Raw genomic sequence first — 26,875 nt, 5'->3', positions numbered from 1 at the left:
GTACCTGCGCGGCATGAAACGCAGCCCCCGAAGAAGAGGGGGTCAGTACGAGCAATGTACTGAGTATGTAAGGCATGAATAGTAGCATAGTAAAGAGATATAACGTATGAATAATAACATCTCAGACATTTAAAACTTGTCATGGGATAGAAGTAACTTGTACATATGAATGCCTTCTTGGCAATTGCCATGTATGCTTAGACTTTTTCGAAAAACGGTGTTCCTTATTCACATATGCGGAGACGAACATTTCGGATAAACGGTATCCTTTAATCATCGTACGGACGCCGAATACATCGGCTCTCCCTCCCCCTTCCCACGGTATCCCAACATGTCATACAATGCACATTCGGTGTTTCTTATTCTTGTACGTATCCGGCTCTCCCCCATATCCATATATATATACATCACGTAAACGAACGTCGCGTGCGGCGTCCCCGCGTCCGGATGAATCCGGGATGGAATCGGTGGGTTATATAACGCTTGCCCTTCCCCATTCCCCATATACATATACATTCATCAATATCATGTATCATATACATTTATCGTATAAGCAATATGCATGAGATTCCAAGAAAAGTCATGTATCAACCGGAGCGACATAAGGTCGGTAACATCCGATCGCATTATGGAATAATCGGGATCATCGTGTCCCACCTTGGAGGAACGAGCATTATAAGGTGAGACCGTCAAGGAAATATAATACCGATCATCACTTGGGCACGCAAAACAAATTTCGGGTCAATCCGGTTCAAGATAAGAAAGTTATGAGCGTTTGAAGTACGAACCTTTAAAATAGTCATTATCCAAAAATAGCTTAACATTTCATATCGTCGTATTCATGGTAAAGACATATCCTTGGCATGTTCATCATAGACGTTTCTTCATATCGGGCATCATCATTGTCATCATAAAGCCATAGTCGTCGTTTTAGTCATAAAAACTATCAAAAACGTAAAACTTGGATTTTGGAGAAAAATGAATATTTTTGAAAACATTTATAAACTTTTAAGAAGAAAATCATGCTTTGAAATCATAATTTCTAACTTTTGGAAACAAGGACGTTATGGGAGCATTCATAAAGTCGCAATGTATGATTCATGCCATAGAAAGAAAAAGGACGAGCCTTAACATACCACGCGCGCCTTACTAGCTACGCTTATTCGTCCAACTTGTTAGTCTACATTCAAGAAGATCGACACTATCGTTAGATTCATCGACATATACTTGTCTTAACCTTTCAAGTACATTCACTTATGTGCCGAAATTTCGGCGGCATCTCCCCCGTAAATATATACCACCCCCGAGAATATGGCTCGGCCCAATTTATCCATTAACAACAATCCGAGAATTCAACTCGGCCAAACCAACAACAATGCCAACAATCTTACTAACAACATTCCATTCATATTCAATTCAATTCAATTCAATTTAATTCACATAATCTTTCAACAACTCAATCAACATCTTACTTTACCCGAAACCTTCCAATTCCACACAACCATGTATTTCATGATCATTCGTACGCATTAACTTCAACAACAACCTTCACTACACATTACATGATCCATATCGACAACGACTAGAATATCAAATTACATCAATTTACACTAACTTACCAAAACACCTATTTCAACCATAATCACTCCTTACATGTCTTCATGCATTTTCATCCATCTCTATACAATATAACAACAACATAACAATCAAACTACTAAAATAAAATTAATTCATCATTTCTACCCAACACCTACTCCATTCGGCCAACACCATGTATATACAACTACACACCAACATGGATGATTTCATAATTTCCATTTTCATCACATAATTCTTAGCAACGACGACTAAAATAATAAGAAACATTGATTCATTTCTTGCATACCAAGCAGCCCCTACACGGCCATTCCTCATTATTCATCATTCCATGAATTCCATTCATTTTCTACATATTACCACAACACACAAACATGTTGAGTACCATTGATTCATTACTCCAACACAACCTTACATACACACTCATGCACGGCCAAACACACCATACATATATATTTCATGAATTTCATTTACTTCCACACACCACAACACAAGTAAACCCTTCACAACATATAAAAGGGGATTAAATCTTACCTTTCCTCTTCAACTTCTTCACTTGGCTAGAATGCGGAAACGACGAAACGGATGGCCTATCTCCCGAAACAATTATACCACGTTGTAAAGGACCTTCCATTTAGTAGGAAGACTAGGAGAAAATAATTTTCCTTGGTCAATTTCCCATGGCTCAATTTTGAGAGCCATGGCCGAAACTACTATATTCTCTCTTCATCTTTTTTTTTTTTTTTTTTGTTCTAGCTCTCTTAAATTAAAAAGATGACCACATATATATACATATGTCTTCCACTACTTATCCATATTTATGCTTAGGTCCCTCAAGTTTGGTCACATGCCTCTCTTCTTTCTTTTCTAGATTTTTCTTCTCTTTTCTTGAAATTTCTTGAAAATGGACAAAAATGATCCTTTAGCTTCTCATGCAAGCTTTGGCCCATAATTTTTTTTTATAATCTACAACTAGCCCCCATTAAATAATGAAATGTGGACATATTTTTATGTCACATGGCCAACATGAATTTTTCATGAACTTCCAAGACTCTTATGAAATTCCCATTTTACCCTTAGTCCTCCGCAATATTTTCCATGAACCCTTTTCCGAATTTTCCTTTTTACCCTTAACCTTTCTCATTATTTCCATACTACCAACGTCCGTAAATAATGCTCATAACCTACTAATGCATTAAAATAATTTTAGAACATAGTCTTGTCCTTAACTTCTCCCAACGTCCGCACGTACGAAGTACGGGTTATAACATCCTCCCCTCCTTTAGAACATTCGTCCTCGAATGTTCAATTGATCTTACGGGCATCACAGTACTACGGGAGGGTTCCGTTTATAGTTGTTCCTTCCTTTATGCCCGTTTCTTATCCTTTGCCTCATTTTTCTTATACTCAAACTCCTTGACCTTTTCATGAGTCCTTGCTCCACGTCATATGTTTTCCTACTTCGCCATATCAACTTTGTTATCCCTATCCTTTCCGGGACATTTCTTTCCCCGTTATTGATCGTCACCGCATCTTAGCGAAAGCCATGTCTTGGTACGCAGTCTTTACTTAACGATCGGCTATAGGCTACTTCCTTACTCTCATATCCGTCTCTTGGTACACTCATTGTTACTTCGTTTCTACTTTTCTCCCAAGTATTCTTGCGACACACCGACATATTTTTGTACTCTGATTCCAAGCTAATAGATTTCCTTTTCTGGTACTTGATAGTGTTGCGATTCCTTTTTAGGTCTAATATAATATGGTCTCCCCCCCTTTTGGGGGCTCCTTATATGCTAACCGCCTTCGAGTACCTCCCTTCTCTTGCTATTTCTTCATACGGGTCCTAAAGCTCGTGAACTATTCCTTTCTAACACATAGATCTCGTCCTTTCCTAGATCACCCTCTCAGAACGATTCTTCCACGCCTATGGTAACCATACTAGTATAGCCATTCATTTACTCCTTCATATATCTTTCAAGGTCAAAGTCTTATTGCATTGTCGCTAGGCTTAATCACTCTTTTTCTTACTTCACATTCCCCTGTCTTAGTCACTGTTCTTTCCGCCTTGCTTATCAAAATCAGTCTTCAAACCCCGTACACTCCTTTCCTGTTTCCTTTTATCACTTTCTATTCCTTTTTACATGTCTACTTTGAGTCCTTACCCAAATAATCTCGCGCTTTGCCGGTAATTTCTCTCGGGAGCCTCCTTTACTGAGGTTTCTTACCTTTCGCCTCCCTTCAACACTTTGTTCTCTTTGTTTTCTACTAACACACTCTCTTTCCTTCCCAACTATCACCACATTAGACCCTCCAGCCTTAGTCCATAACAAAATAATGACAGCTTTCCTTGTAGCACTTATACCGTCCACTTTCGCTGTCACTTGGGCTTCGATTCCCTCACTTGACTAATGCCTTCCTTACCGTAGCGCCGGTTGCTGGGACTCCCATATCTATCAATATAATCATATGTAAAATATTCTACACATTCATGTATATATATATATACATTATTCACTAACCCACAAAATACTTTCAAACATTGTTCAAGCCTATCCGACTTTTCCGGGTTAGGATACACTTTTTGTCTCCTCACCGAGCTAGTCTGCCTCGTCTCACGCAACCTCTTAAGGTTTCTAGCCATTCCATACACTCTGGTTTTCCTTAGGTTACTTTAATCTCTCATTCGTCTCTTATACTTAAATTTATGGAATTCCTTCATACTTCCCAGGGGGGTCACCCATCCTCCCACCTTAGCACGCTTAACCTCGAAACTCTGGTGGGATTCGGTGCCTTAATGCCGATATAATCGCGTCCACTTTCTCATATGACCTTTATTACATGGTTTAAAGCCAGTCGAGGCCTCACAGCTTCCGAAACATTTTCGTAATACGTCCTTTCTTTTACATTTACCGTTTTACCCTTTTTCTCTTCTCGATATTCACTTTACTCTGCGCCCGTGCATGACTATCTCCCGTCGGCTCCCCGCTCCACGTAACAGAACAAATATATCAGTCCGGTCTTACCTCTTTCGACTTCCATATCGTCATCCCTCGCCCTTTTTCCGCCGATACTGGATGCCTGCGGAATTCCACGATTAGTATAAGGAATCTTATTTCCTATGTCTTGGTTCTATCGCACGATCTAATGACAGAAAGAAGGTCAACCATTCCTAGATGCCCCGCAGCCTCCTGTCTATAGATGTGGCCGGCTTCACACCCATAAACAGGACTCTACCGGACACGACTTTGCAGACAACCCTTGGACCGACACATTCGATACCACTTTGTCACACCCCAATCTTCTAGGGTGTGATGGGCACCCGACCCTTACTTAGGGCCGAGCGAACCCTCTTACTATCGTAACACTCGTAGCTATCTTGGGCCTTTAGCCAAATCATAAATACATAGCGATAGTTTTTTTTTTTTTTTTTTCCGGAAAGACAAACATGCTTTTCATACTTTTCCAAATCAAACAAAAGCGCAACGTGTAATACTTTTAATACAATGCACAACAATACAACGGCTTATGGAGCCGCTCACGACCGACATCTTATACCCACGACACTTTGTCTCGCAAAGTCTCTAATCGCGATCGAAATCATAGCACATGTACGCTGACTCGGCAACTCTCCGGGCGAATGGAGCTTGCCAACATTGTTGGGTCATCTTCTATAATGGCTCCTACTCGCTTGGATGTACTGCGCGGCATGAAACGCGGCCCCGAGAAGAAAGGGGGTCGATGCGAGCAATGTCCGAGTATGTAAGGCATGAATAGTAGCATAGTAAAGAGATATAACGTATGAATAATAACATCTCGGACATTTAGAACTTGTCATGGGATAGAAGTAACTTTGTACATATGAATGCCTTCTTGGCAATTGCCATGTATGCTTAGACTTTTTCGAAAAAACGGTGTTCCTTATTCACATATGCAGAGACAGAACATTTCGGATAAACGGTATCCTTTAATCATCTGTACAGACGCCGAATACATCGGCTCTCCCTCCCCCTTCCCCACAGTATCCCAACATGTCATACAATGCACATTCGGTGTTTCTTATTCTTGTACCGTACCTTTCGGAAAACGGCTTTTTACTCTCCCATATCCCGCGTCCCCAACGAGGCATCCATCACGTCGGGCGTGCGGCTGAATCCGCGTCGAATCGGGATGGTTATATAACAGTTGCCCTTCCCCATTCCCCATATACATATACATTCATCAATATCACGTATCATATATATTTATCGTATAAGCAATATGCATGAGATTCCAAGAAAAGTCATGTATCAACCGGAGCGACATAAGGTCGGTAACATCCGATCGCATTATGGAATAATCGGGATCATCGTGTCCCACCTTGGAGGAACGAGCATTATAAGGTGAGACCGTCAAGGAAATATAATACCGAGTCATCACTTGGGCACGCAAAACAAATTTCGGGTCAATCCGGTTCGGCATAAGAAAGTTATGAGCGTTTGAAGTACGAAACCTTTAAAATAGTCATTATCCAAAAATAGCTTAACATTTCATATCGTCGTATTCATGGTAAAGACATATCCTTGGCATGTTCATCATAGACGTTTCTTCATATCGGGCATCATCATTGTCATCATAAAGCCATAGTCGTCGTTTTAGTCATAAAAACTATCAAAAACGTAAAACTTGGATTTTGGAGAAAAATGAATATTTTTGAAAACATTTATAAACTTTTAAGAAGAAAATCATGCTTTGAAATCATAATTTCTAACTTTTGGAAACAAGGACGTTATGGGAGCATTCATAAAGTCGCAATGTATGATTCATGCCATAGAAAGAAAAGGGACGAGCCTTAACATACTGCGCGCCGCGCCTTACTAGCTACGCTTATTCGTCCAACTTGTTAGTCTACATTCAAGAAGATCGACACTATCGTTAGATTCATCGACATATACTTGTCTTAACCTTTCAAGTACATTCACTTATGGTCTGCCGAAATTTCGGCAGCATCTCCCCTATAAATATACCACCCCGAGAATATGGCTCGGCCCAATTTATCCATTAACAACAATCCGAGAATTCAACTCGGCCAAACCAACAACAATGCCAACAATCTTACTAACAACATTCCATTCATATTCAATTCAATTCAATTCAATTCAATTTAATTCACATAATCTTTCAACAACTCAATCAACATCTTACTTTACCCGAAACCTTCCAATTCCACACAACCATGTATTTCATGATCATTCGTACGCATTAACTTCAACAACAACCTTCACTACACATTACATGATCCATATCGACAACGACTAGAATATCAAATTACATCAATTTACACTAACTTACCAAAACACCTATTTCAACCATAATCACTCCTTACATGTCTTCATGCATTTTCATCCATCTCTATACAATATAACAACAACATAACAATCAAACTACTAAAATAAAATTAATTCATCATTTCTACCCAACACCTACTCCATTCGGCCAACACCATGTATATACAACTACACTCCAACATGGATGATTTCATAATTTCCATTTTCATCACATAATTCTTAGCAACGACGACTAAAATAATAAGAAACATTGATTCATTTCTTGCATACCAAGCAGCCCCTACACGGCCATTCCTCATTATTCATCATTCCATGAATTCCATTCATTTTCTACATATTACCACAACACACAAACATGTTGAGTACCATTGATTCATTACTCCAACACAACCTTACATACACACTCATGCACGGCCAAACACACCATACATATATATTTCATGAATTTCATTTACTTCCACACACCACAACACAAGTAAACCCTTCACAACATATAAAAGGGGATTAAATCTTACCTTTCCTCTTCAACTTCTTCACTTGGCTAGAATGCGGAAACGACGAAACGGATGGCCTATCTCCCGAAACAATTATACCACGTTGTAAAGGACCTTCCATTTAGTAGGAAGACTAGGAGAAAATAATTTTCCTTGGTCAATTCTCCCCCACTCAAGCTAGGCATCGTCCTCGATGCCTCATAACGCCAACGACAACCCGGAGTTTGATCCCTCGGGGTTTTACATCGCGGCCCCAATTCCTGTGGGTTGGCAACCCATGTGTGTTCTTCTTGAAAATGGAGTCGTGCCCGTGCACTGCTCCCCCAAGTTTCCTCCAAGCGTGCCTCTGCACTTCACCTCCCGGTGTTCACTTGGAAAGCGCCTCCGCGCTTGCACCCTTTGGTGGCTAACTTCGTGGTGACCTCGTTGTCAACCACGCCATGATCCTCACGGCAACTGATGCACCCTCTGGTGGCCTAACTTTGAGTGGTGGCATTCTTGCTTGCCACATGATGATTGTAGCAAATGGCAAATCCGTTTTGGAGGTCTGCTTCCGACTGGTAGTTCACATCTGAGACTCATTGCCCGACTAAGGCACTTAGTTTACAGCCAGTTGATGTACTGCTCCCTTTGTATCTTTGGCCCGGTTTAGGATTGGCACACCCTGGTGTGGCACACGCAACCCTCACTATGTATGGTGCGGTCTCTTTGCTTTGCTTGTGGAAGATTTTTCTCCAATTGGAAATGCATGGACCCAATGCTGTCGCAATGGATGAGTACTCCCCCACATGGGTGGCGGCAGTACTGAAGTGCTGATGTCGATGTTCCAAGATGTCCTCATCTCTCGGCGACACGCTAGCATGGCGCCCTTGGTGGGCGATGAAAGATGATGGCGGCCTGATGGCCGATGATGTGAGGACGGCCTTATGGCCGATGATGTGAAGACGACCTGCTGGTCCATGATGTGAGAACGGCATGTTTACCTATGACCTGATGACCATATGTCTGCTGATGATCTGATGATTCATAAGCGCATCCCTTGGTATGGCACCCATATCGTGTGCGCATCCCTTGGTGTGGCACCAATATCGTGATGATAGCCTGATGGCTATTGTGGGCATCCCTTGTTGTGGCGCCAATATCGTGATGATAGCCTGATGGCTATTGTGGGCATCCCTGGTTGTGGCTCTCTCGCCAACCATGCTGTTAAGGGCCCCTTTTCTCTTTTGGGCAACTCGCCTTGGTGGGTGTATAAGCAAGGTCAAGTACCAATGTGATGACTCAGAGTGACTTGCAATTTGAGCCGATGCCCGGGTGGCAAATTGCGACTGACATGACGTTGTTTATTCCCTGGCATTGGTGGTTGCTTGAAGTTCAACTCTAACCCAAGCTGCAACGAATATGGCCTCTGGAAGACCATGCTGCACCATGGCATCTTCGGTAACTGTTATGCTTGGTACCATGTGGTACTGAGAAGAACTCTTAGAACTCACACCTGGTGGGTACTTGATTTTTCTGCTCGAAGGGAGATAGCTTCATACATGTGTGACCCTAGGTCTTTGTTCTCAAATTGATCCTCCCATGCTTGATGCCTGATTCTCCAGAGGTGGGTACCTGTGTTACCGTCCTGGTTGTTCGGTATCCCTTTGTATAGATCACATTCTCGAACTTGGAGCTTAACTATTCCCCACTCTTATGTTTAACCTTGATCTTTGCCTCCTCACCTCGGTGATTCAGTATGATGAAATGCCTAACCCACGCGTCATGGATCGATGATTTTATCGCCATGCGATCAGCCTGATTTTGGTGTTGTTTCGTGTGCTGGCTTAACAACACAAGTATGCGACATGGGCCTCCCCACGTTCAGTGGTTCGGCTCTTTAATGACATTGCCTCCCTACGTGGTAGGTCGGCTGCTTCCTGATTCTGCCTCCCCATTTAACTGGTTTGGCATTCCATTACAAATGTGGTGGATGGTTCCACCTGCTGATTGTGACATATGAACTCCCCGCAAAGAAGCCTGCTCACAGGTCCTTCCTTACGTTGTCGCGGCTCATTGGCGCGCCTCGCTCTAGCTCGGTATCACCCAATGGCTAGAGCTCAAAACTGGAGATTGCTCTCCCTCCATGATGATAGGTATGATGGTAGATTATTGGCGGTAGCTCGCCTCTCGTAACACGTAGCCTTGATGATCGCACGCTAGAACTTGCCCCTTGCTTTGGGAAGTATAAGCCCACTGGATGTAGACATGGTTGTTGAGGAACTCGCCTTCTATTGCTTGCGACCTTTATGATGGCTAGACGTCCAATGTAATAATTCCCGCAATTGTGTGCCTTCAGGCAATGCTTGGGGTCTACCCTTCAGGGAGGATACTCGAAAAGATGCAGCTGTTGTGTACATGGACCAGAGACCTTGACTGGCAAGTTTTGATGCACTCACCATCTCTACCTTCTGATGATTTAGCGAGTCCATGATTCGCTGAATAAAGCTGCTAACCGACTGCCAACAGGGTGTTTATAACACTGATGGATTGTGGACATATCCCCAGTAGCATAGCCCAATGGTGCTGCCTGTTGACCAGACGCGTCTCAATAGAATCCCTCTGAGGTTGGTGCTTCTTGTGTGAGAGCCATCCTTGAAAGTACGTCGATGGATTCAAATGTTTCAACCTGAAATCACCCTATGCAACCGATGGCGGAAACAACGGTTGTGGCATGACATGATTATGAAAAATGTGGTTCATGGTTGATGAAGAAAATTTTAGCGGAAACTGAATACAACCAATCCTTTTTAGTCAGTGGCATCTGGTTCGCTGACTTGATTGGCATTAAGAACATCGCTTCCTTCCTTGATAGGAACTCTGCACTGACATTCAATAATGCACTGATGATATGATCTCTGTGCTCTGATACCAACTGTCACGGGCCGCCTCCTTTATAGTGTCAGCGGTACACTAATGGCCCGTGCGGCGCCCGTAGTCCAGGCGGACTACGAGCCAGCCTAATGATAGTCCCAGGACTCATGGCACGACCTTGTGCCCATGGCATTGGAGGCTTAGCGTCAGCAGTGCCGCTGGGTCGATGTCAAGGCCTTGGCCTTGCCTTGCTTGTATGCCCCTGTGGCATGTTTCATATGTTGGGTCTTTGCCTGCACACACACCTGGGGTCGGCTATGGACATGGCAGTCCCTCGCCTGGTGCTGAGCGTCGCTGGTGCGCGCACAGTCCAATCCTCAAGCTTGACACTGGCCTGGTGCCGGTGCACCTGGCTGGTGCGACGCCCGAGTAGGGCAACTCCTGAATCCTTGGCCTGTGTCACGTGTGTCCTTTGTAGTATGCCTATGATGAGGCTTCGCTAAATGTGGCCCTCGAGGCATACTCCCATCTTGCATGGTGCAGCGTCGCCCTATGGCTGCACGTCTAGGCCAACGGACCCTTGCTCGCTAGGCTGAACCTGAGCCAAGCTCACAAGTCAACACACGAGGCTCTTAGGAGGGGTGCCTCGAGTGTTCAATCGGCACGGAGGGCTTTCTTATTCTCAAGGATAGCCCGCAGGGCATAGTCGGTCCATATGTCAAGCCTCCGGCCCTCGTTGGGCGCCCAACGCTGGCCTGTGGCCGAGCGCCGCCCATAGAGTTGCGTAACTCGTATGGGTACCTAGGACCCTTTGGGGATGCCTAGGCAGGCCCTTGAGGTTGGCCCCCAAGGTTGCTCACTTGGTGCGGCTTGATGGTGGCACGCACGGGGGAGGCTGGCTGAGCTGAGACACCTGTGCCCCCCTTATATATGCTTTAAAAAAGAAAAGCCCAAGTTTTAGCACTGGACATGATTCTGCCCGAGAATCACAATTGGCCTTTCTCAATGATTCGAACTCCAAATGAGGCGCCGTCTGTTCCTAACTCTTTCTCTTGACTTCCTTCACTCCTCCATGAAGTTTCATCTCATCCCCATGCTCGTGGAACGAGATATGGCCTTAGGGAGCTTTGACACTGACACTGCTCCTTGGCTAAGTCAAGCCCTTAGGTAAATGATGTTCAAGTGACGCCAAAATTGGTAAGCACATTCAATAACATCCTAGGAAGGGTGTGCTCACCCGAAATCCCAAGATTCCATCCATAGCTCGAAAACGCTCGGGACTGACACTCAGGCTCGCACGGGGGTCGTGCGTCGACGACCCGTGGGATCATCTCAGATCCTTGCTAAACTTCCTTGCTACACTTAAGATATGCAATGGAACATATCTATGATGATTGTGGGCACCCGTCCGTCGGCACCCATGTTGGTGCACGTCGCCCGCACGGCTGACACTGCCTGCGGGGCTGACACTGCCTGTGGGCTGGCACTGCCTGTGCGGCTGGTGCCTGTGGGCTGGCACTGCCTGCGCGCTGGCACTCGTTTGGCCCGCTCGGGGCGTGCGGGGTTACGGGCGCTAAGGCACAATGAAGGAGCCCGTAACATGACGCACATGACACAGGCCAAGGATTCAGCAGTTTCCCTACTCGGGCGTCGCACCAGCCAGGTGCACCGGCACCAGGCCAGTGTCAAGCTTGAGGATTGGACTGTGCGCGCGCCAGCGACGCTCAGCACCAGGCGAGGGACTATCATGTCCATAGCCGACCCCAGGTGTGTGTGCAGGCAAAGACCCAACATATGAAACATGCCACAGGGGCATACAAGCAAGGCAAGTCTAAGGCCTTGACATCGACCCAGCAACACTGTACTCGAGTGTCGCACTGGTCAGGTGCACAGGCACCAGACCAGTGTCAAGCCTGAGGATTGGACTGTGCGCGCACCAGCGACGCTCAGCAACAGGCGAGGGACTGTCATGTCCGTAGCCAACCCCAGGTGTGTGTGCAGGCAAAGACACCCCAGGTGTGTGTGCAGGCAAAGACACAACATATGAAACATGCCACAGGGGCATACTAGCAAGGCAAGGCCAAGGCCTTGACATCGACCCAGTGGCGCCGCTGAAGCTAAGCCTCCAAAGCCACGGGCACAAGGTCGTGCCATGAGTCCTGCGACTATCACTAGGCTGGCTCGTAGTCCGCCTGGACTACGGGAGCCGCACGGGCCATTAGTGTACCACTGACACTATGAAGGAGGCAGCCCGTGACAGGTGGCATAGGCCACTGCCCAGCGATATAGCCCAACGCACAGTGGCCATCGCCCAGCGACATAGGCCAACGAACAGTGGCATAAGCCTTTGCCCAGCGACATAGCCCAACGCACAGTTGCATAGGCCACTGCTCAGCCACATAGCCCAACGCACAGTGGCCACCGTCTAGCGACATAGCCCAAGGGTACAGTGGCATAGGCCACTGCGCAGCGACATAGCCCAACGCATAAAGGTCACCGTCTGTCGACATACCCCAACGGACAGTGGCTTAGACCACTGCCCAAAGGACATAGCCCAACGCACAGAGGTCACCGCCCATCGGCATTCCCCAATGGACAGTGGCTTAGGCCACTGCCCAGCGACATCGGCCAGCACCCAAGGACACTAGGCCACGTCCAGCGACATAGCCCCTCGGCTTAGTTGATCAAACATGGGATGGGCGTGTTAAGGGATTTACATGATGGACCCTTGCATGACGCTATGACGGTTTTAGGATCATGTAGCGGCCAGGCTGCCCGACACCAGTATGGGCATGTGGCCAGACTGCCCGACACGCTCATGGGCGTATGGCCAGATTGGCCGACACGGGCGTGGGCATGAAGCCAGATTGGCCGACATGGGCGTAGGCGTGTGGCCACACTGCCCGTCATGGGCGCTGGCGTGTGCGGGCAAGACATGGGGTGCGGCACTATGGCGTGTGGCTTAGGTATAAAGACATAGCAAGACCATGGGGCATAGGCATGGTCATGACAAGGCAAGGGCAAGGCAATGCACGGGGCTAACACATGGCATGGCACGGGACCATCCGGTTTGCACCACTTCACCATGGGTCGCGCACCACATCACCATCCGTCGATGTACCAATGCACGTGTCCTCGGGTTGACAACATACATTCACTCATTCCATGCAAAAAACTCAAAAGAACTGTCACGGGCCGACTCCTCCTAAGCGGCAGCGGCACACAAATAGCCCTTGCGGCGCCCGTAGTCCCACCTGACTACAAGCCAGCCTTTCCTTATCCCAGGTTTTCTTGGAACGACCCCATGCCTATGATGAAGCTTTGCCTCAGAGGCTTAGCGTTCCTTGTGGCGCCCGTTTGATGTCAAGGCTTCAACCTTCTCTTGCTAGCATCCCCTCGTGGCACATTTCATATGCTGGGTCTCGTCTATGGACACCCCTTAGGTTGGCTACGGACATGCATGTCCATATCCTGGCACTGTGCGTCGCTCCTGCGCGCACAGTCCTCTCCTCAAGCTTAACACTTGCCTTGTGTCGTGCCCGAGTAGGGCAACTTCCAATCCTTAGCCTTCGTCAGGTGCAGTCCTCTTCTATGTACCTATGGTTGTTCCATGGCATTGGAAAACATAGCCCTCGTAACATACTTCTATCCCTCGTAGTGCAGCGTCACCCCACGACTGCACAACTAGGCCAACGGACCCTTGCTTGCAAGGCTGAACCCAGGCCAAGCTCACAAGTCAATACACGAGGCTCTTGTGTGGTGCCTCGAGTACTCAATCAGCACGGAGGTCTTTAACATCCATAAAGATAGCCCGCGGGGCATAATCAGTTCCTACGTCAAGCCTCTGGCACTCGTTGCGCGCCCAACGCGGGCCTGCAGGCACGGCGCCGTCCATAGAGTCCCCTAACTCGTATGGATACCTAGGACACTCCTATGAGATGCCTAGGCAGGCCCCTGAGGTCCTCCCTCAAGGTTGCTCACTTAGTGCGACTGGCCGACAGCACGCACGGGGGAGGCTGGCTGAGTTGTAGACACCTCTGCCCCCCTTATATATGCTTTAAAAAGAACAACCCAAGTTCTAGGACTGGACATCATTTTTCTAGAGAATCGGACTTGGCCTTTCTCACTCTTCGGAACTCCAAATGAGGCGCCATCTGTTCCTAACTCTTTCTTTTGACTTCCTTCACTCCTCAATGAAGTTTCATCTCATTCCCATACTCGTGGATCGAGATATAGCCTTCGGGATCAAGCCCTTAAGTGAACGATCTTCAAATGACGCCAAACTTGGCAAGCACATTCCATAACATCCTGGGAAGGGTCCTCTCACCCTAAATCCCAAGATTCCATCCATAGCTCAGACACTGACACGCAGGCTGTCACGGGCCGCCTCCTTCATAGTGTCAGCGGTACACTAATGGCTCGTGCGGCGCCCGTAGTCCAGGCGGACTACGAGCCAGCCTAATGATAGTCCCAGGACTCATGGCACGACTTTGTACCCTTAGATTTGGAGGGTTAGCTTCAGCGGTGCCGCTGGGTTGATGTCAAGGCCTTGGCCTTGCCTTGCTGGTATGCCCCTGTGGCATGTTTCATATGTTGGGTCTTTTCCTGCACACACACCTGGGGTTGGCTACGGACATGACAATCCCTTGCCTGGTGCTGAGCGTCGCTGGTGCACGCACAGTCCATTCCTCAGGCTTGACACTGGTCTGGTGCCTGTGCACCTGACTAGTGCGACGCTTGAGTAGGGCAACTCCTGAATCCTTGGCCTGTGTCATGTTTGTCCTTTGTAGTATGCCTATGATGAGGCTTTGCTAAATGTAGCCCTCCCGACATACTTCCATCTTGCATGGTGCAGCGTCGCCCTACGACTGCACGTCTAGGCCAACGGACCCTTGCTCGCTAGGCTGAACTTGAGCCAAGCTCACAAGTCAACACACGAGGCTTTTAGGAGAGGTGCCTCGAGTGTTCAATCAGCACGGAGGACTTTCTCATTCTCAAGGATAGCCCGCAGGGCATGGTCGGCCCTCGTTGGGCGCCCAACGCTGGCCTGTGGCCGAGCGCCACCCATAGAGTTGCATAACTCGTATGGGTACCTAGAACCCTTTGGGGATGTCTAGGTAGGCCCTTGAGGTTGGCCCCCAAGGCTGCTCACTTGGGGCGGCTTGATGGTGGCACGCACGGGGGGAGGCTGGCTGAGCTGAGATACCTGTGCCCCCCTTATATATGCTTTAAAAAGAAAAGCCCAAGTTTTAGCACTGGACATGATTCTGCCCGAGAATCACACTTGGCTTTTCTCAATGATTCGAACTCCAAATGAGGCGCCGTCTGTTCTTAACTCTTTCTCTTGACTTCCTTCACTCCTCCATGAAGTTTCATCTCATCCCCATGCTCGTGGAACGAGATATGACCTTAGGGAGCTTTGACACTGACACTGCTCCTTGGCGAGCACATTCAATAACATCCTACGAAGGGTGTGTTCACCCGAAATCCCAAGATTCCATCCATAGCTCGGAAACGCTCGAGACTGACACTCAGGCTCGCACGGGGCCGCTCGTGCGTCTACAACCCGTGGGCTCATCTCAGATCCTTGGTAAACTTCCTTGCTACTCTTAGGATATGCAATGGAGCATATCTAAGAAGATTGTGGACTCCCGTACGTCGGAACCCGTGTTGGTGCACGTCGCCCGCACGGCTGACACTGCTTGCGGGGCTAACACTGCCTGTGGGCTGGCACTGCCTGTGCGGCTGGCACTGCCTGTGGGCTGGCACTGCATGTGCGGTTGACACTCGTTTGGCCCGCTCGGGGCGCGTGAGGTTACGGGTGCCAAGGCACAATGAAGGTAGCCCGTAACAAGGCTCGCGCGTGGCCTCGTCCGCCGACGGACCATGGGCTCATCCCAGATCCTTGCTAAACTTCCTTGGCACTCTTATAATATGCCATAGAGCATCTCTAGATGCTTATTGACTCTCGCCCGCCGGAGCCCCTTGTCAATGCATGTCGCTCGCGCGCGGCTGACACTGCCTGCGCGCGGCTGACACTCATCTGCGCATGTATCCTGCTCGATTGACACTCGCTTGGCCCTCTGGGGCGCAGGGATTATGGGCACCAAGGCACAACAAAGGCAGCCTGTAACAGAACATACGCTACGGAAAATCAAGCCATGTTTCTTGGTTTAAATGTGTCCAACCAAGACCTTAGGGCATATGCATCTTCTAGTCCCCGAGTTTATTCTCAACGCTTCCATTAAAGTTTAATACCCAATTATCATCTTCTTGCATCTCCCTTACCTTTCTATGTTTCTTTCAACCCCACTATGTTTGGTGCAGTCTCTTTGCTTTGCTTGTCGAAGATTTTTCTCTAATTGGAAATGCATGGACCCAATGCTGTCGCAAAGGGCGAATACTCCCCCACATGGGTGGCGGCAGTACTGAGATGCTGATGCCGATGTTCCAAGATGTCCTCATCTCTTGGAGACACACTAGCAATGGCGCCCTTAGTGGGCGATGAAAGATGATGGCGGCCTGATGGCCGATGATGTGAGGACGACCTGCTGGCCGATGATGTGAGAACGGCATATTGGCCGATGACCTGATGACCATATGTCTGCCGATGATCTGATGATCATATGTCTGTTAATGATCTGATGACGGTTGCCAACCTAGATTGAGAACGACTATACAGTGACCCATATGAGCATCCCTTGGTGTGGCACCAATATCGTGATGATAGCCTGATGGCTTGTGTGGTTGATGACAGCCTGATGGCCATTGTGGGTATCCCTTGGTGTGGCTCTCTCGCCAACCATGCTGTTAGGGACCCCTTCTTGTGGACAACTCACCTTGTTGGATATAGAAGCAAGGTCAAGTACTGATATTATGACTCGGAGTGACTTGCAATTTAAGCCAATGTCCTGGTGGACAAATTGTGACTGACATAACGACTTGCTTATTCCCTAGCATTGGTGGCTGCTTGAAGCTCAGCTCTAAACCAATCTGCATATAATATGGCCTCTAGAATGACCATGCTGCACTATGGCATCTTCGGCAACTCGTATGTTTGGTACCATGTGGTACTGAGAAGAACATCTATAATAATGATCTATAAAATTGATTTTTCAGACTTGACGATTAATCAAGCTAAAAATTAACAATAAAATATAAAAATAGCAAATTAAATCAAAACATTAATGGTATTTCATTCTAAAATAAGAGTCTCGTTATTTGTTTAAAAAGAAAAATAATTAAAAGCATCAACCAAATATTAACACAAGCAATATGTCACAAACTACAAAATTTAAATATGTTTGCACACTTCAACAAACTAATTTTATAGTAACATTTCTCTTACGATGTGTGTTGTGTGGTACTAATGAAGTTGCACAATAACTGTTACGCGGCGCCTTCCTGAGACTTCTTGGAAGGGCGACGTAAGGCTAAGCAACCGATGATTCCAAGGTTACTGTCCGCCAACCGGGGTCCCCTCCGCACGCTAGACGAGACTGTCAGTGCCGTGCGGGAAAACCGATGTCAAAAGCAATTGAGAGAACAGAAAAGTGAATTGAGAATGAGAAAGAAAGAGAGCTTGTTTGCATTAATGAAAGCTATTACAATGAGAGCAAGCGGTGTCGAGGGGGAGAGACACCAGTACAGAGAATTGATTGCTTGCTTGAAAGTTTTGATTGCTTGATCCCCCCTAATAATGCTTTAAAAATAAAAACCCAAGTTACAGGACTAGACATAACTTTGCTAGAGAATCACAACCAAAAATACATAAAGTAAACTATTCTATATTTACAACAAAAGAGATATTTACAACAAAAGAGACCTAACTAGAGCAGGTCCATGTGCACCCTCGGTCGTGGCACTGTCGTGCGCGCAGGGCACAGGGCGCGCGCACACTGGGGTGCAGGCACTGGGCGCTGGCGCGCAGGGCACAGGGCGCGCGCACACTGGGGCGCGGGCACTGGGCGCTGGGCGCTGGCACTGTAGCAGGGCTGCACTGTCACTGGGCGCTGGGCACGCGTTGGGGCACGGCCAGCGCAGGGGCGCGAGCGAGGGACATTGATGGGGTGACATAGGCAGAAGCAACCTTGTCACTTGGGGCATCCGAGACCACGGGGCCGTCTATGGCGTTAGGCGCTAAGAGGCTTGTCATGGCACCATGGGGCGCCGCGTCCAAAGGGTCATGGGGCATGGCTGGAAAGCCGCCCATGACATTCTCCCCCACCTGAGTTGGCGACGTCCTCGGCGCCTTACTTGCAAGATAGTCATCGATCAGGTGCTTGTAGGCTTTGAGGCTGGTGCCCCTCTCCCACGTATTCTCTTCTGCATCACATCCCAACCATTTCACTAGGAACTCTTGGTGATCTTTCCTTGAGGCATGTATGATTCGATCGTTGAGGATGGCTTCTACTACCCTTTTCCCAGTTGCTTGTGGGCCTCGAATGCTGGGTATTGTGAGTTGGCTTCGTGAAGGGTCTTCTGTGTCTTCTCGAAAAGACTTTAAAAGACTGACATGGAACACAAGATGAATCTTCCACCAAGCTGGGGTATCCACCCGGTATGCTACCTTTCCAATGCGCCTCTCAATGGACAGAGGTCCAATATATTTCTGTAACAGGCGGGGGTCATGGACCCCTGCAAATAGATATCTCTTTGGGATCTTCACCATCACCTTGTCCCCAACCTGATATTCCACAAAGCGACGATTCTGATCGGCATGTCTCTTCATCCGCTTTTGTGCCTTCACCAGATAGCTCCGCACTATCTCCAAATTCTGCTTCCATTCTTTCGAGAAGCTAGCTGCTCGTGGAGATTTTGCCATGTTTGGGGCATTCACAGTGTGTGGGAGTAGCGGTTGCTGTCCGGTAACAATTTCAAAAGCGCTCTTGTTTGTGCTAGAGCTCTTCTGAGAGTTGAAACACAGTTGGGCCGCATCCAATAGCTTCACCCAATTCTTCTGCGAGCCGGTAACAAAGTGCCGCAGATATTCCTCCAACATGCCATTGAACCGCTCCGTCTGACCATCAGATTGCGGGTGAAAACTCGAGCTGTGACTCAGTTTAGACCCTAAGCACTTAAAGAGCTGGGTCCAAAAGTTGCTGGTGAAGCGAGAGTCGCGATCACTAACAATGTCCTTGGGCAGACCCCAATATTTGACAACATGGGCGAAGAAGAGTCGAGCTGTCTCCTCTGCTGATATATACTTGGGTGCCGCAATCAAAGTGGCGTACTTAGAGAACCGATCAACCACGACCAAGATTGTCGTGAGATCTCCAACCTTGGGCAAGCCGGTGATGAAATCCAATGAAACGCTTTCCCAAGGCCTCTTTGGGACAGGTAATGGCTCCAGCAGGCCCGCTTGTGTTAAGCGGTCAGACTTGTCTTTCTGGCATACTAGGCACGTCTTCACATACTGAGCAACATCATCTGCCATCTGGGGCCAATAATACGCACGGCGTAGCAGTGCCATGGTACGTTCTTCTCCTGGGTGGCCTGCCCATAGAGTGTCGTGACATTCCATCAGGAGAGTCCTCCGCAGATCTCCTCCCTTAGGAACATAAAGGCGGTTTCCTTTTGCCTTCAGGAACCCATCCTCCATGTAGAACTGGCGGGTTTTTCCTTGACCTGCTAAGTCGACCAAGTACTGAGCAGAAGGGTCCTTGGTGAGTAGGTCCTGGATTTGATCTTTTATGGTGGTAGCCACCTCACTTCCCCTAAGGGTGGCAAGCAGGCATACCGATGCTAGATCAGCCCTTCGACTTAATGCATCCGCAACATGGTTGGTCTTCCCGCTTCGGTATTCTAGATTGAAGTGAAATTCCGCTAGGAGTTCCTGCCATCTGGCCTGGCGGCCATTTAGTTTTGGCTGGGTCATGAAGTGACTGACAGCCGTGTTGTCCGTCTTCACCACGAATGGGGACCCCAGAAGATAGTGCCTCCAAATGCGCAAGCAATGGACGACAGCCAATAATTCTTTCTCGTGGGCGGCATAGCGCCGTTCCGCATCCTTCAGCTTTCGACTCTCGTATGCCACCGGGTGCCCCTCTTGTAGCAAGACTCCGCCCAAGGCGTAGTCAGAGGCGTCTGTTTGCACTTCGAATGGCTTGGCCAGGTCGGGCAAGGCCAAAACAGGGCTACTAGACATAGCCACTTTTAGTGAGTTGAAGGCGTCTGCTCTCTTTGGCGACCAGTCCCAAGGTGTGATCTTCTTGAGGAGCTCTGTCAGCGGTAATGCAATGAGGGAGTAGTTCTTGACGAACCGTCGATAAAAGTTGCATAGGCCAAGGAACGCCCTCAAGGCATGGATGTCCTTGGGTGGCGGCCAATCTGTGACAGCCTTGATCTTTTGTTGGTCCATCTTGATGCGACCCTCTTCAACAACATGCCCAAGGAAGTCAATCTGTTTTTGGGCAAAGGAGCATTTAGATAACTTCACGTACAATTCATGCTCTCGCAACCGAGTTAGGACTTTCCTTAGGTGCTCCAGGTGTTCGCCCAACGTTTTGCTGTACACCACAATGTCATCTAGGTATACCACCACAAATTCATCAATGTATTCTCGAAAGACTTGGTTCATTAGGGTGCAAAACGTGGCTGGAGCATTGGTCAAGCCGAACGGCATGACTAGGAAGTCGAACGAGCCATATCTTGTCACACATGTCGTCTTGGACTCGTCTCCTTCAGCAATGCGGACTTGCCAATAACCTGTCTTCAGGTCTATTTTGGTGAACACTGTGGCACCGCCCAATCTGTCAAACAAGTCCGCCATCAATGGTATGGGGTATTTGTTCTTCACGGTGATCTTGTTGAGAGCCCGATAGTCAACACAGAGCCTTAGGGTACCATCATGCTTCTTTTGGAATAGCACAGGTGACCCATAAGGCGATTTGGAGGGCACAATGATCCCCGTGTCCAGCATCTCCGTCAACTGTCTCCGAAGCTCGGTGAGTTCGGGCTGTGACATTCTGTAGGGTGCTCGGGCAGGTGGCTTCGCACCCGGCACCAGTTCAATTTCATGATCGACTGTCCGCCTAGGCGGGAGTCGCTTTGGCATGTCTTGCGGCATGACATCCTCAAACTCCTTCATAAGCTCCTTCACAGGCGTTGGAATGGGGCCTGAGGAGCGCTCAATCTCTTCAATGCAGAGGGTAGCTAGGAACGTGGGTTCTTGTCGATGGACCCCCTTCTTCAGCTGCAGTGCAGAGATATTTCCTGAGGCCATCTTTATGGTTGTGCATGGGACAATGCAGGGTTTGGCCCCGTTTGCTCCCATCATCACAAAGACATCCGCATAGGGTATGGGAATGATGTTAGTTTGTCTCATGAATTCCAACCCCACTATCAAGTCGAAGTCGTCAATGATCACTACCCGCAAGTCGAACTTGCCTTCATATGGACCCATCTTCACGGCACTCCTTTGGCTATCCCACCCACCAATTGGGGCGGTGAGTTGATAGCTTTGACACGACCCTTGCCCTTGCCCACAACTAGGCCAAGGCGTTCTACTTCTGTGGTGGCCAGATAGTTATGCGTAGCACCTGTGTCTATCATGGCCTTAATAGGTTTGCCATTTACCCTCAAGTCGACAAACATCAGGGTCTTCTCCTTTCTGGGAGGAGGCCCGTTGCCTGCCTTTGTCTTTCCTTTCTTGGCAGTTGAGCTTGGGTCTTTCTCTTTGCATATGCCGGCACTGGTGCCCTCTACAGCATTGGAAATGGAACAAACAAGTGCATTGAAAGCACCTATTGGTTCTGTCTGATCCGCATCATCCTCATCATCGTCCGTCCCATCATCCAGAATTTAATGGGCGTTCATCTGTGCCTGTGGGCATTCGTTGTTCCAATGTGGTCCGCCGCAATGACGACACCCTGCGGGGGGCTTCCGCCCCCGATCATTATTATGAGACGCAAAGACTATTGCTGCCTGAGGAGGAACCTTTAGATTTGGTTGCACTACGATCTCCTCCTCCACTTCGTCGGGGGCCGCCGCTGGTGAGCTTGGCCCCCCTTGAATCCCCCACGGACTGGTGGGTGAGGTCTATCCCTTCGAGCTTCCACTTGGTAGTCACCAAGGCATTCCGCAGCTTGGATAGCTCATGGCACGACCTTGTGCCCATGGCATTGGAGGCTTAGCGTCAGCAGTGCCGCTGGGTCGATGTCAAGGCCTTGGCCTTGCCTTGCTTGTATGCCCCTGTGGCATGTTTCAAGATTGCTGCACACATAAAGTAAACTATTCTATATTTACAACAAAAGAGATATTTACACAAAATGCCCCCGGGCATGTTTCATATGTTGGGTCTTTGCCCGCACACACACACAGGGGTCGGCTATGGACATGGCGGGGTGAAAAATGATGCCTCGTCCGTGCCGAGCGGCTGGTGCGCGCACAGTCCAATCCTCAAGCTTGACACTGGCCTGGTGCCGGTGCACCTGGCTGGTGCGACGCCCGAGTAGGGCAACTCCTGAATCCTTGGCCTGTGTCATGTGTGTCCTTTGTAGTATGCCTATGATGAGGCTTCGCTAAATGTGGCCCTCGAGGCATACTCCCATCTTGCATGGTGCAGCGTCGCCCTATGGCTGCACGTCTAGGCCAACGGACCCTTGCTCGCTAGGCTGAACCTGAGCCAAGCTCACAAGTCAACACACGAGGCTCTCAGGAGAGGTGCCTCGAGTGTTCAATCGGCACGGAGGGTTCGCTTATTCTCAAGGATAGCCCGCAGGGCATGGTCGGTCCATACGTCAAGCCTCCGGCCCTCGTTGGGCGCCCAACGCTGGCCTGTGGCCGGGCGCCGCCCATAGAGTTGCGTAACTCGTATGGGTACCTAGGACCCTTTGGGGATGCCTAGGCAGGCCCTTGAGGTTGGCCCCCAAGGTTGCTCACTTGGTGCGGCTTGATGGTGGCACGCACGGGGGAGGCTGGCTGAGCTGAGACACCTGTGCCCCCCTTATATATGCTTTAAAAAGAAAAGCCCAAGTTTTAGCACTGGACATGATTCTGCCCGAGAATCACAATTGGCCTTTCTCAATGATTCGAACTCCAAATGAGGCGCCGTCTGTTCCTAACTCTTTCTCTTGACTTCCTTCACTCCTCCATGAAGTTTCATCTCATCCCCATGCTCGTGGAACGAGATATGGCCTTAGGGAGCTTTGACACTGACACTGCTCCTTGGCTAAGTCAAGCCCTTAGGTAAATGATGTTCAAGTGACGCCAAACTTGGTAAGCACATTCAATAACATCCTAGGAAGGGTGTGTTCACCCGAAATCCCAAGATTCCATCCATAGCTCGAAAACGCTCGGGACTGACACTCAGGCTCGCACGGGGGTCGTGCGTCGACGACCCGTGGGCTCATCTCAGATCCTTGCTACTCTTAGGATATGCAATGGAACATATCTATGATGATTGTGGGCTCCCGTCCGTCGGCACCCATGTTGGTGCACGTCGCCCGCACGGCTGACACTGCCTGCGGGGCTGACACTGCCTGTGGGCTGGCACTGCCTGTGCGGCTGGTGCCTGTGGGCTGGCACTGCCTGTGCGGCTGGCACTGCCTGTGCGGCTGGTGCCTGTGGGCTGGCACTGCCTGCGCGCTGGCACTCGTTTGGCCCGCTCGGGGCGTGCGGGGTTACGGGCGCTAAGGCACAATGAAGGCAGCCCGTAACATAGTGGCATACGCCCGGCGACATAGCCCAACGCATGGTGTGTTACGGGCTGCCTTCATTGTGCCTTGGCTGCCGTAACCTCGCGCGCCCCGAGCAGGACAAACGAGTGTCAGCCGCACAGGCAGTGCCAGCCCACAGGCAGTGCCAGCCCACAGGCAGTGTCAGCCCCGCAGGCAGCGTCAGCCGTGCAGGCGACCTGCACCAACATGGGTTCCGTCGGACGGGAGTCCACAATCATCTTAGATATGCTACATTGCATATCCTAAAAGTAGCAAGGAAGTTTAGCAAGGATCTGAGATGAGCCCACGGGTCATCGACACACGAGCAGCCCGTGCTAGCCTGAGTGTCAGTCCCGAGCGTTTCTGAGCTATGGATGGAATCTTGGGATTTCGGGTGAACACACCCTTCCTAGGATGTTATTGAATGTTTTTACCAAGTTTGGCATCACTTGAACATCATTTACCTAAGGGCTTGACTTAGCCAAGGAACAGTGTCGGTGTCAAAGCTCCCTAAGGCCATATCTCGTTCCACGAGCATGGTGTCACGGGCCGCCTCCTTTATAGTGTCAGCGGTACACTAATGGCCCGTGCGGTGCCCGTAGTCCAGGCAGACTACGAGCCAGCCTAATGATAGTCCCAGGACTCATGGCACGACCTTGTGCTCATGGCTTTGGAGGCTTAGCGTCAGCAGTGCCGCTGGGTCGATGTCAAGGCCTTGGCCTTGCCTTGCCTTGCTTGTATGCCCCTGTGGCATGTTTCATATCACGGGCCGACTCCTCCTAAGCAGCAGCGGCACACAAATAGCCCGTGCGGCGCTCGTAGTCCCACCTGACTACAAGCCAGCCTTTCCTTATCCCAGGTTTTCTTGGCACGACCCCATGCCTATGGTGAAGCTTTGCCTCAGAGGCTTAGCTTTCCTTCTGCCGCCCGTTTGATGTCAAGGCTTCAGCCTTGTCTTGCTATCATACTTTTGTGGCGCATTTCATATGCTGGGTCTCGTCTATGCGCACCCCTTGGGTTGGCTCTGAACATACATGTCCCTCGCCTGGCACTGAGCGTCGCTCCTGCGCGCACAGTCCTATCCTCAAGCTTGACACTTGCCTTGTGTCGCGCCCGAGTAGGGCAACTTTCAATCCTTGGCCTTTGTCTGGTGCGGTCCTCTTTCCTGTGCCTATGGTTGTCCCATGGCATTGGCAAACATAGCCCTCGCAACATACTTCCATCCCTCGTAGTGCAGCGTCACCCCACGACTGCACGTCTAGGCCAACGGAACCTTGCTTGCAAGGCTGAACCCAAGCCAAGCTCACAAGTCAATACACGAGGCTCTTGAGTGGTGCCTCGAGTACTCAATCGGCACGGAGGTCTTTAACATCCATAAAGATAGCCCGCGGGGCATAATCAGTTCCTACGTCAAGCCTCCGGCACTCATTGTGCGCCCAACGCGGGGCCGCAGGCACGACGTCGTCCATAGAGTCCCCTAACTCGTATGGATACCTAGGACACTCCTATGAGATGCCTAGGCAGGCCCTTGAGGTCCTCCCTCAAGGTTGCTCACTTGGTGCGACTGGCCGACAGCACGCACGGGGGAGGCTGGCTGAGCTGTAGACACCTCTGCCCCCCTTATATATGCTTTAAAAAGAAAAACCCAAGTTTTAGCACTGGATATCATTTTGCCAGAGAATCACAATAGGCCTTTCTCACTCTCCCGAACTCCAAATGAGGCGCCGTCTGTTCCTAACTCTTTCTCTTGACTTCCTTCACTCCTCCATGAAGTTTCATCTCATCTCCATACTCGTGGAACGAGATATAGCCTTAGGGAGCTTTGATACAGACACTGCTCCTTGGCTAAGTCAAGCCCTTAGGTAAACGATCTTCAAATGACGTCAAACTTGGTAAGCACATTCCTTAACATCCTAGGAAGGGTCCTCTCACCCTAAATCCCAAGATTCCATACATAGCTCGGAAACGCACAGGACTGACACTCAGGCTCGCGCGTGGCCTCGTCCGCCGACGGCCCATGGGCTCATCCCAGATCCTTGCTAATCTTCCTTGGCACTCTTATAATATGCCATAGAGCATCTCTAGATGCTTATTGACTCCATTGCATATCCTAAGAGCAGCAAGGAAGTTTAGCAAGGATCTGAGATGAGCCCACGGGTCGTCGACGCACGACCCCCGTGCGAGCCTGAGTGTCAGTCCCGAGCGTTTTCGAGCTATGGATGGAATCTTGGGATTTCGGGTGAACACATCCTTCCTAGGATGTTATTGAATGTGCTTACCAAGTTTGGCGTCAGTGGAACATCATTTACCTAAGGGCGTGACTTAGCCAAGGAGCAGTGTCAGTGTCAAAGCTCCCTAAGGCCATATCTCGTTCCACGAGCATGGGAATGAGATGAAACTTCATGGAGGAGTGAAGGAAGTCAAGAGAAAGAGTTAGGAACAGACGGCGCTTCATTTGGAGTTCGAATCATTGAGAAAGCCCAATTGTGATTCTCGGGCAGAATCATGTCCAGTGCTAAAACTTGGGCTTTTCTTTTTAAAGCATATATAAGGGGGGCACAGGTGTCTCAGCTCACCCGGCCTCCCCCGCGCGTGCCACCATCAAGCCGCACCAAGTGAGCAACCGGGGGCCAACCTCAAGGGCCTGCCTAGGCATCCCCAAAGGGTCCTAGGTACCCATACGAGTTACGCAACTCTATGGGCGGCGCTCGGCCACAGGCCAGCGTTGGGCACCCAACGAGGGCCGGAGGCTTGACGTATGGACCGACCATGCCCTGCGGGCTATCCTTGAGAATAAGAAAACCCTCCGTGCCGATTGAACACTCGAGGCACCTCTCCTGAGAGCCTCGTGTGTTGACTTGTGAGCTTGGCTCAGGTTCAGCCTAGCGAGCAAGGGTCCGTTGGCCTAGACGTGCACCATAGGGCGACGCTGCACCATGCAAGATGG

The 26,875-nt window shown here is 49.2% G+C and overlaps 2 long non-coding RNA genes across 2 annotated transcripts in view; one reads left to right on the top strand and one right to left on the bottom strand.

Annotated features, from left to right (window-relative positions):
- The window catches only part of LOC132045685 (uncharacterized), a 28,085-nt gene extending 1,427 nt beyond the window's left edge, over window positions 1-26,658 (top strand). Inside the window, exon 2 of the long non-coding RNA XR_009412507.1 lies at window positions 26,593-26,658. This is a non-coding gene — a long non-coding RNA (uncharacterized LOC132045685). The remainder of the gene's footprint in view (window positions 1-26,592) is intronic.
- LOC132045684 (uncharacterized) lies at window positions 11,014-16,058 on the bottom strand. The gene is made up of 2 exons (XR_009412506.1): window positions 15,961-16,058; window positions 11,014-11,782 (listed from the first exon to the last, which is right to left on the bottom strand). It is a non-coding gene; the product is annotated as an uncharacterized LOC132045684 (long non-coding RNA).
- Window positions 26,659-26,875: the final 217 nt, after the last annotated feature.

Source organism: Lycium ferocissimum, unplaced genomic scaffold, assembly GCF_029784015.1.
Source record: "Lycium ferocissimum isolate CSIRO_LF1 unplaced genomic scaffold, AGI_CSIRO_Lferr_CH_V1 ctg7645, whole genome shotgun sequence".
Classification (NCBI taxonomy): domain Eukaryota; kingdom Viridiplantae; phylum Streptophyta; class Magnoliopsida; order Solanales; family Solanaceae; genus Lycium; species Lycium ferocissimum.
This window is presented reverse-complemented; position numbering and strand designations above follow the sequence as displayed.